This window comes from Colias philodice, chromosome 26 (genome assembly GCF_061535455.1).
Source record: "Colias philodice isolate Cphi_HAF_F1 chromosome 26, ilColPhil1 Martin Lab GWU primary, whole genome shotgun sequence".
Classification (NCBI taxonomy): domain Eukaryota; kingdom Metazoa; phylum Arthropoda; class Insecta; order Lepidoptera; family Pieridae; genus Colias; species Colias philodice.
This window is the reverse complement of record NC_143111.1, coordinates 3,371,890-3,382,919: the sequence shown is the minus strand read 5'-3', so window position 1 is coordinate 3,382,919 and position 11,030 is coordinate 3,371,890. Positions and strand designations below refer to the sequence as shown.

General features: G+C 31.3%; 1 pseudogene; it reads right to left on the bottom strand.

The window, feature by feature from the left end:
• Positions 1 to 590: 590 nt before the first annotated feature.
• Positions 591 to 709, bottom strand: LOC149476841 (5S ribosomal RNA; annotated as a pseudogene).
• Between the last annotated feature and the right edge of the window lie 10,321 nt (positions 710 to 11,030).

The following is an 11,030-nucleotide window of genomic DNA, read 5'->3' as shown; positions in this document are numbered from 1 at the left end:
GGCTTGTATGTAGGTATGGCAATTTATTATTGTTTTAAATTTAACTACCTACTTTTTCAGTTTGAATCATCAGGTTTTATTGGCTATTTTATATGACAAAAAAAGAGAATTACTAGCCAGCCGTCCATCTAGGCTGGGTCTGTGGTACAAATTTAGCCTTATCTCAGAGTTCGCTTCCAATGGTGAAAGAATGTTTGATATCAGTCATCTTCTCCTGTCCTGAATCCTGCGATTAGTGCATTCAAACCAACAAACAAACTCCACGGCTTTATATTATTAATATAGAAGTATAGAAATGCTTTTGTTTGTTTATTGTATTGTTATCACGTTAAGACGCTACGCGATGTGATCGCAAGGTCTTCAGTTGAAAGACCCATTGTTGCTCGTGATACGGCATCGGATGTATTTGACAATCTATTATTATGTTGAAGACTTCAACACCAATTTTATCTTTCATTGCTAAATATAACAGCAAATAAATATGTGTACTTCAATATTCAATATGTTTTCCTTTTATTTATTTTATTCTTCCACGTACAATGAACCATCACATCACATGATAATAGAATCGTATGGTGAATATTCAAAAAAGTCAACAACACGCGGTGTTCCCAAGGAGTCATCCATCCAAGTACTAACCGCGCCCGACGTCGCTTAAATTCGGTGATCGGACGAGAACCGGTGTTTTCAGCATGGTATGGACGTTGGCGATAGACGTAACAGAACTAAATAACATTTAAACGATGCATTTTATTTTTTGATAAAGACGTATATATTTCACTCAATCAACACACTACATATACGGAAATACCTTTGTGGGAAATACGGGCTTTTCTTCACCGCAAAATATATAGATCATACATACCTGAGGACGCTTTTGTGATAGATGTGATATGTGACGTGCCATGAGGAATTTCCAAAAACATAAATCAAAATAAGTAAATTCATAATTTTATGTACTTTAAAAGCATCAATCTATGAAAATGTTTTAACGTTTTTGCTTTCAGCCCACAAATCCCTTCAAAGCGCACTTAATGTAATGAAAATTGTAATCCTTTTATAAAAATGTCCTACCGATATATGTTGAAAGTTCTATTAATCTATCTTTTACGTAGAAGTCTGAACCCTAAAAAGGTTGCTTTTCATGAAGCAGAAACTAAATGATGACAATGTGTGTTTAGAATTTTTAATATTGTTTGTTACAGATATTATTTGTTATAGAGAATCCAATGATAGTAAAATATTTCGCTCAAAGAGTGAATAATATTTCATTTCAATAACACGACAATGTCGTTTTTATATTCGAAATATTTATTAGTTTTCCAATAGATATCTATTTTATTTGATGGCGCACACAATGCGATATCTTGTATCTATCTGAATATACACTTGGTTACGAACCGAAACATTTTATGTTGCATAATAAATTCGTAGTAATACTCTAATAAAATAATTTATCAGTAATTGGATTTATCCTAATCGTTGTCGTTTTGTCTATTACATTACATGTAAGAATAATGAAAGATTACAAAATTTGTTAAATATAAATATAATTCTAATTGAAAAATCTTTTAATATACCTAGTTCTTTCCACTGATCACTTGTTTATTTTTTTATCCTTGAGTCAAACTTCAATCGAACAAATTATTATCAATCGTGTAAATAATGTATTTTTCTATTTATTTGCAGATTATCCACATCACCACTGATCCAAACAGTGATGAAAATCATCACGAGAAGACTGGCGAGCGCAAGTATCAAATATTCGTCACATCTGCCAACCCCCATCGCCAACATATGCCTGTGTTCCCGCAGTGGGAACATTGGGCTGACGATGATGACTCCACGGTGCAGTTTTCATTTTGTTTCATTTATAACTTGTTATTTCGTAAAGGAAAATAAAATACAAGTCGTACTTCATAAATCATTTAATCAAGAATACAAACCACGAAATAAAACTTACACATAATAATATTTAATGCACTGTGTTTTGTCCTGAAAATGACATTTGCTTTGGTATATCAATACCATTTCAATACTGTGTTTAACTATTATGGGTGTGAATTCAATACCATTCTATTTTTTAAACTAGGTTTGTAAAGTTAAATAAATAATATTTTTTGCAAAAAATAATAAACATCTCTATAGTCTATAGAGGGGTATTGCAGTGCAGATTGTTTAATGACATAATATGTTTTAATAAATACTTTCTTTACAGACGAGTGATCTACCTTCTGTGTCCTGCCAGACTGAGACGTTTTTGTTGAAAGCTCCCACCGGGAATCAAACCCAAATCACCTCGGTTCTAGACTTATATGAAGAAACAATTTCTGCTCAAAAATTATCCACTGTACAAATAAGACGGATATGAAATAAAGATTGCTATAATTTATCTGTTGTTTCATTTTATTTTATCTTAAACTAAAACTGGTTGTAAAACTGTAAATATACAAACAAATATCGAAAATAAAGTAAATTAATGTACTGGAACAAGATATGGGAATATTACAAATAAAATGAAAATAAGCAAGGCAATACTAATAAATAATTTTGAATTTTGAATTTTTTTGAATTTAATACTAAACATTTATGTTTTCGTGAGATAGCTAAATAGTATTTTTTTCAAGTACATGTACTTTACAATTTGCCAAATGCTCTGTTTTCTGCAGTGTCTGAGAATAGTCTATACAAGTACCTATTACTGGTAAATAATAATTGTTCTGTTAAAAATATTTACAAGCTAAAATACAACAAGGCCGAGCCGCAATCTATTACGTTAAATCGTATGCTACCATAAGAAAATAACATAAACGGGTTAACCCAAAAGCACTGAAGGAACAAAACGTTTTAGAAGAAAATAAAAGCAAAGCCTACTAACATTACGTTAATGCTGTGGTCCATGTAGTTCTGAGTATTCACGAGGAAAGGTCAATGACCGTTTAAAGACTTTTCCTTCTGAGAAATGTACTGTGAAAACGCGCAAAAGCCTCTTTACAACAAAGTTCTAATGGAATATGGTGCATAAGAAAACGTACACCGTAAAAATATGATTTCTTTATCAAAGTTTTTATCTCTTATTATGGTTATTAATTATTATATAGAGGTATTATTATCTCCAAGCGTCTTAAATTATCTTTCAAAAGTAAATACCTACATACTAAAATTTCTAATGGTATTCGATGGAGAATCCGCATGCATATATATGAGGACTAAATTATACTGACCGAGAAAAGCGTCAACAAAGAGCCAAATCAAGACTGTATGAAGGAGGTCTTCACCTTATAAAGAGGTTCGTGGAAAAACTTGAATTTTTATTCCAAGGTTCTATAAAATTGCATGAAATGGCCATTTCTTTTTCTATTGCACGCCTCATAAGCGAAGCGTTGAGGTGGGTACTACTGTCACTTGGCGCAAAACATCTGATTTTTCAAACTTAAAATGTCTTTATGTATCATACATTGCACTTGTAAGATAATACATACACACACATATTAAGAAAAAACACTATTTTTAACGTTCATGATATTTTTGATGTCATTTTTGTTATTTAAAATAGTTAAAAAACAGTTTAAAAAAGTTCTGTCTTGGACGTCCGTGTGTCTGTATGTGCGGATCCTTTTTCTTGTTAACACGATAGCGACCAAAATACTTTACTAATCGAGTCTTTTTTTTTCTCTTACGCTTGAGTATGCTCAGGAATAGAACCCTTTCATTTTTCAGGGTCTGATTCGATGTGGTTTAATTGTTATTAAATAAACAAAAATAATAATTAATAAATATTTATTAAAAAAAAATTATGAGGCGTGCACTTTTGGATTTTCCAAATTATTTTTATATGCGAAGAACTATTTGAAGAGCAAAAATAAACGTAAAACAAATATTTCGTTTTCTTTATTAGAAAATCTCGGGTCAGTATGAAAAGCAATGAGGTTTCATAGAAAAAACCTATAAATGTCTTGGTTATACGGCGCGTGACCCTGCATAAAGGTTACAAAATCTGCTCTTTACCTGCCCACAACACATCAAAAGAAACCAATAAGATATTTTGTAGCTAAATGGTATTCTTTGACATTTGTCGATAAGAACTATTTTTTAAAGCTCTTTAACTGTTGATCCGTAAATTGATTGAAGTCCTATAACCTTATAAATAATAAATAATGATTAATTTCTCGTGGTAGTCGATAATTTATTTGAAAAGTTGCTCTACATTTAAAATCAATTTCTTCTAAAAAATACCTGGTAATAAATAATAACGAACCAATACTATCCATAATTTATTTCTTTTGAGTTTTTTATGTTTAGTATATATTCACCAGAAATATTAAGGCTTACCTGGGGCTAATGTAATCTCGTGTAGCTTGGATAATATGTATCCAAAATAAGATAAAGATAACATTAGTCATGTCTAGACTCAACAACTGAATAAAGCCTTATGAGCTTTCGTATACATCAGAGCTTTTGATGAAATTGTGTCAGGACGATATAATATCAGATACTGTAATGAATTAATAATTATATTATGGATATTATTCACTTAAAGTCCCTATTTCGTATACCTTATATTAAAATTACAGCATGTTATCTAACTTTATTCGCTGACAGATTATTAGGACAAATAAAAACGTTCACTTACTCTATTACGTAAAGTGTATAATCAAATTTACTTAATAGGTAGTAGCGTTCTTATTCTGAAGTATTTCAGACCAATAAGGGAGGAATAACAAGTTAAGTGCTCTTTGTTAAGTTTGTTCTAAGCATTATTCTATAAACGGTTTATTAACTTGAGACGAAAAATGTATTTTAGTGGTTATATTGCTAGTTGTAAAGAGAACATTTTATATTTTTAAATGCTGAATTAATTAAAAAGTTCCATTCTGCGAACACCTGTTATTATTGTAGGTAATAATTATTTCTTTAATCACACAATTTGTGTCATCATTATTATTACTTTCATACAATACCTGTAATTAATCAGAATCGTTATAAAATTCTTTTTATATATCAAAAAATACCAAATAAATGGAACTGCAAAATCTCTCTCTTTGCAGCACACGTTAAATTAGGTACTTAATTACATGCAAAACAAAGGAGCTATAAAGTCAATGCTAATTTATTACTGCGAAACGTCACAAATTCGTAAAGCATTTACTACACTTAATAGAGACAACCTGTTCACGGCTCGGTAACCTTTTGTTCAAGTATTTATTTGGACCGTTTCTCTGACAAACCTTTTATCGTTCTAACAAGGGACACAGTGCAAAAAACAAGATACTCAAGTTAATGCAAATGCTTTCTGTATACTTTTCTTGTATGCTTTTTTTAATAATATATTAGATTCATTTCATTTTTTGTTTGGTCTAATTCTCTCTCGGTAGGTAATCGAAACTCGACCTAATAACGCCCACAGTTCTACTGCAAATATAATAAGTAAAATATAATAGGCGATAATATATTTTTTCATAGACTATTGCGTTTTAATTTTAAAGTAACATTAATACATAGTTTGTACGCCGAGGACATGGCGATACAATTAAATACCAAAAAATTTTAACTCTCAACCATACAATAAAAAAACCGTTTAAAAGTCCAACTGTTATTAAACAGACTGTGGCACTGTAACAGCATCAATAACAGTAAAAGTTAGTTTTATCAGAGTTGGTAGGTGTTTCATGAGCACTGTATTCGGAAAGTTGTAGCGATAGGCAATTTATTAGTTGTAGCGAAAACGGTAAAAGTATTTCGTCGTTAATAGGTTTTAATGCTGGGCTTATATTAACGACTAAAGGGCGACAAACCTTTAATGTTTGCTTCGTTTTAGGCACTATGTACAAAGTAAATGACTTCAATATCACTACATAAACCAGCAAGCTCTTAATTGTTTTAAGATGCATACTAAGTTATGTTTTCCTTGTTATCGAAATAATGCCGAGTAACAGTTCGTTTAACAAGATTTTCTACTAAAGTATCTAAAGGTAAAGAACCTATTAATATTATTCAGATACACGTGACGTTCAAAATGCTCCTATATTTAGTTTATTTTATAATAGACACAGGGATCAATTTAGCGGAATTTTCACGCGCAGGAATTCGTGAGCCTATTTCCGTTCGACCCGTTTACTGATTTGAACACCTCGTGATATTTCCACTAGTTTAGAGGCTTAATTATGTAACATGTGTAACATATGTAACATGTTACAGTTAGGCTAGTTCTCAAACTCTCATGAAAAATTAAAGGTGTATGTATGTAGGTTATATAAAGTGCCAACGAATCCGCGGGCAAAGCAAAGCAAAAACTTTTATAAGCTAATTCACATAAGCTGCCAAGTTCATCAAAATTCGTTCATTGATTTTGCGTGAGAGAGTAACAATCATACCTATACAAACTTTCTTACAAATTGAAGATATAGTATAAGTAGGATTTAGTCCGGTTAAAGAAAAGAAATTATTCTATATATTTTAACAATAGCACTTGATTCTTGAGTTGAATAATACTTTGTTTCCAAGTTGAACAAATGTAAAGTTGTTCTTGTTGGGTTAAGGATCCACTTGAGGTTTGAAAGTAATTATTTGAAGGAGTTTTAAATTTTCGTGTTTATTCTACAGATATATTGTTTATTAAAAAACGTGTTACTTACAATATTATTGAAATGCAGAACATAATATAATAATGAACATAAGTGTAAGCAAGTTTTAGCTACAATTAGCAACATTGATTGCATATTTTTACAACTACATATATTATTAGATATGATTTTCAATACGCGTTGTATTAAATACCTCATGAAGTATCTAGTATTTAATTATGTACATGATGACGATAAGTACTACAACAATTGGCTCGATTTTTGTAACACAATTAACCTAAGTCAATCTTTCAATCATAAATGATTAAATTAAATTGCCGTTAAAATGGTATCTTAGAGGAATATGACTACTTTAACTCTTTGAAGAAATATAACAGATATTTTCTAATGTAGGTGTATTTATATAGCAATATGTATGTAGTAGTGCATGTGTAGGTAGTGTCTTCCTGACCGGAAGCTGAATGCAATATGTATATCTACATATTATGTATTTAAGTGTTCACAGCTTCCGGACGATGCATGTTTACAAACACGTGGGCGCTATATCGAGCCGATCCGTGCGTAGGCGTTTGTAAAGAGAACCGATTGACTTTCAGGATCTAATCAATTGTAGTCACGCGACAACCCGCAAGGGACACGTGCTTTAAGACACGTTTCTTTATACACGTGCGCAACTTAACGCCCAATTAAAACTATAAAAAACAACAGATTTGAATTTTTTACGATTTATTTGTCTGTAATAACTGGGTTAAATTTTTAGTAAAGTAAGCTTATTAGCTTTATTACACTACTGTAAATATCATAAAAAAGAAAACAGGAAGCTTTTCTAGAAGCGCACTTTTGAATCGTCATTAGTATATTTTTTACATTATGTAGGTATGTTTATATCTGATGACTGAAATTTTCCCGATACAAATTTTAATGTTTACAGATATTATACAACTCTTTCCCTTTAAAACAAGCAGATGAATAAAAAAACATTATCAAATATTGACTCAGGTTTTATCAATCTGTGTTTTAATTACTCCACCCTGTTGACATTGGTTACGGAAATAAAGCTCATCACGGCTGAAGGCTGGCAATAAGTGAGTTCATATTAGAGGTCCACTCCGTCGGCGCGGGAAATTAAATATGTCAACTTGATGTTGTTTCGATTTCAATAGATGTCATTTAACGTTGGAGGTGAGGTGGGTACATGAACGTTCATTTTGTTTGAGAAAGGGTGATGTCCATGTGACGTCGAACAATTAAAAATTATTAATAAATGTCATTTTATCCCCATTAGGTAATCTACGTTTTATTTTCATCGCTTTATTGAAATTTATATTAGAAATTATATTTAAACCATAGAAATCTAAATAACAAGACACATAGAAGTGCTATAATGTCATAATTCGTATGAAAACCGCTGTCGCCAAAATCAACACATTCAAACCGAAAGCTAAACAGTACACACAAGTAAACTATGCCTTTTATTGGACAGCTTGATTTTAGTGAAAACTAACTTATCTATTAAATTAAGCTTTTGAATATGTATCCTAACGCACGAATTTACGGTTTATTTTAGAATAACATCCCTAAGTATATGAGACTTTTTGCTCCAATACGAACAAACGTGATAATAAGAATGGTCGACTGTGTCATTCATTGTTATTTCAATTACTATGGTGACACTCGTAATACTTGTAAATATTCTATAATTTTAAGGAAAAACGGCATTATTTCTAAAAAAAAAATATTTTCCGATGAAATATTATTCCTTTATAAGTATAATTACAACTTGTGGAAGAATTTCCGCAATGGGAATTGCTGAAACACACCATGTATACACTCATACGTCTCCAGAGCAACTGAACAGTGACGAATGCACTGGTGATGTGAAAATCACCTGTGTGGCGACAAGGTCACGCACGCTTACGACTTCTAGTGTCTTGTTATTTAGATTTCTATGATTTAAACTGATAACATCTAAGCAAAGTGTAACGAACTCTTAATTACTTTCAATCTATCAACGTCTTAAAATAGTAATTGATTTTCTATGAGTTATTTCAAAAGCACGTTTTTATGCTAATGTTCAAATTAAGATTTATCTGCGTAGTGTAAGACTCATTTTATGGCATTATTAAAATTTTGTGTTTTTTTTTTTACAATTTCTTCATTAGATTAGAAAGAAATTATAAATTATAAAATCATCTATGGTGTTAAAAATGCCTTGGTTGAGACCTGAACTTACGAGCTTAGTAGTTAGGTACATTTTTACATAATCTGAGATATAATAAATAGATACTCTAAGCAATATCGTCTAAATTTTGCTTTTGTTCTTTTCTATAAAAATATTTGTTGTCATTTTTCTGAAAAGGTCCTCAAGGGTCCTCTTAATTTTGCCATCGTTTGACCAACTCAGCGTCATCACAATCATTTTGTTTCAACTTTCATAGTACCTACCTAGGTATAAGGTAATAGGAAAAGCTTTATTTTTAAACTACAATTAATAAACATCTACGGCAAAAATATTACGGATATTTTAGGAATTATACTCTGTACAATTTTAGGTCATTTATAAAACGCGTGGGAACCGTCTGTTTTATTAGCCGACAATTACAAAAATAATGTAAATCTTTAACCCTTTAATCCTGCATAAATTTAACGCTTTCTGCCTCGTGGGAGGAAAGTTCGTGTCTTTTACTTTTTCGCCTTAGAGTTACAAAGCAATCTGTAATTTACTTTTTTAATCCAATCTCTTTAAGCAAAGGTCAACAACTTACAATCATTTTTACTCGAAAATCTTTCAGATTAAATTGGTGTTTGGGAACACTTTACAAGTTTACGGCTGAGGTTTACGGTACCTACTCCAGATCTCAATCTCAATGTTTACAAAGATATTTATGAATACCAATACGAATCACTTTGAAGCTGATCATGATTGATGGAAAATTTCTTATGTCTATATTATGTTAAATAAAATAAGCATTAATATAAAAAAAAATGTTTTATTTCACTCCCTAATCCTTCATTGTCATAGTCTTATAGGACGGAAGACAGACGACACGACTGAAGAATTATTATAATGCCGACCAGAAAATAGAACCTAGAACAGCTCGATCTAGTCAAGAAGGATAAGTTTAATTCATTAGTACCTAAGGCTGTTTTCCAATTACAGAGCATAATGCGACTCAGTGGCGCACAATGCCGAATTATGCTGATGCTTAATTGGAACGTGAATGCACCAGCAGGTTGCGCTAAGTTCAGTGTTGAAAAAAAAGTAAAGTTAGCAATTACATTTATATAGGTATACATAATAATTGGTTGAAAACTATTTACGGTTATTTTAAGTAATTTGGATTTTGATTATTTCATTAACATTTTTTTCAATGTTTGTACCTTCATCCATACTTATATTTATTTTTTTAACACAATTTGAATTCACTTTGATTATTTCGAAAAAACTACAATGAAACGAAAGCTTTAAATTTTTTTCCAGCAATTAATAATATTACCTACTAACGATAAATCGATTGCACGCATCGATTCACGCGCATTACTTTTAAAAGTGCTCGATTGTGCGAAGCGTTGCTATGGTTGAAACATTCAACGTTAAGCATTATGCCGCATAATGCGCTCTAGTGCTGTAATTATTGGAAAACGGGGTAAATAAGTAATAACATTGTTTGTATGAGGAAGGTAATCTCAGTAATTACCATATCTATTATATTATCTGTGGTTATTACTGACACTATTAAAAATTCTTTCACAAGTAGAAATTAGAATTGATTTACTTCATCCCTAATCCCTATGTGACATAGAATTTGTTCTTGATCAATGTGTTTTCATGTGAAACAACAATATTATTCTACGCCTATCGAAGTGGGCACGGGTCAGCTAGTCATTATACAGACTAGTTAAAACCCAAAACCTGTAGGCTATAATCTGTATGCCTGATACGATCTGAAATAGATTTCCATGTAAATATAACCCTTTATCCTACGGTAAAAAGCCCAATAAACCCTCTTTTGTCCGATGATTGCACCCTGAGGCGCGCGCCTACGCGTTCACGCCAGCTATGTCATTTTAGGTTTATAGGGATTTACCTATTTTAGGCAGATTGAAAATGAATTTATGAATTTTTACAAAACTGGCTTATAAAGAGCTTATAGCACCTACTGTGATGTAAAAGTTATCCAAATCAAAATTAAATACATCGAAAAGACTGAATCTCATTGGAATAATCTAATAAAATCGATGTTTTATACATATATGTATTGTTGTACGCCTATAACTTTTTATAGTGTGCCTTTATCTAGTAATTTAATTGGTATAGAATTCAGACAGCTGTAGCACGCCTACAACAGGCGGAGAAAAATAAATTCATGAAAAATACCTATGACAGTTTTGAACTAGTTCTTAAACCAGTCTTTAGTTATATAATACTAGCCGCTCCGCGCGGTT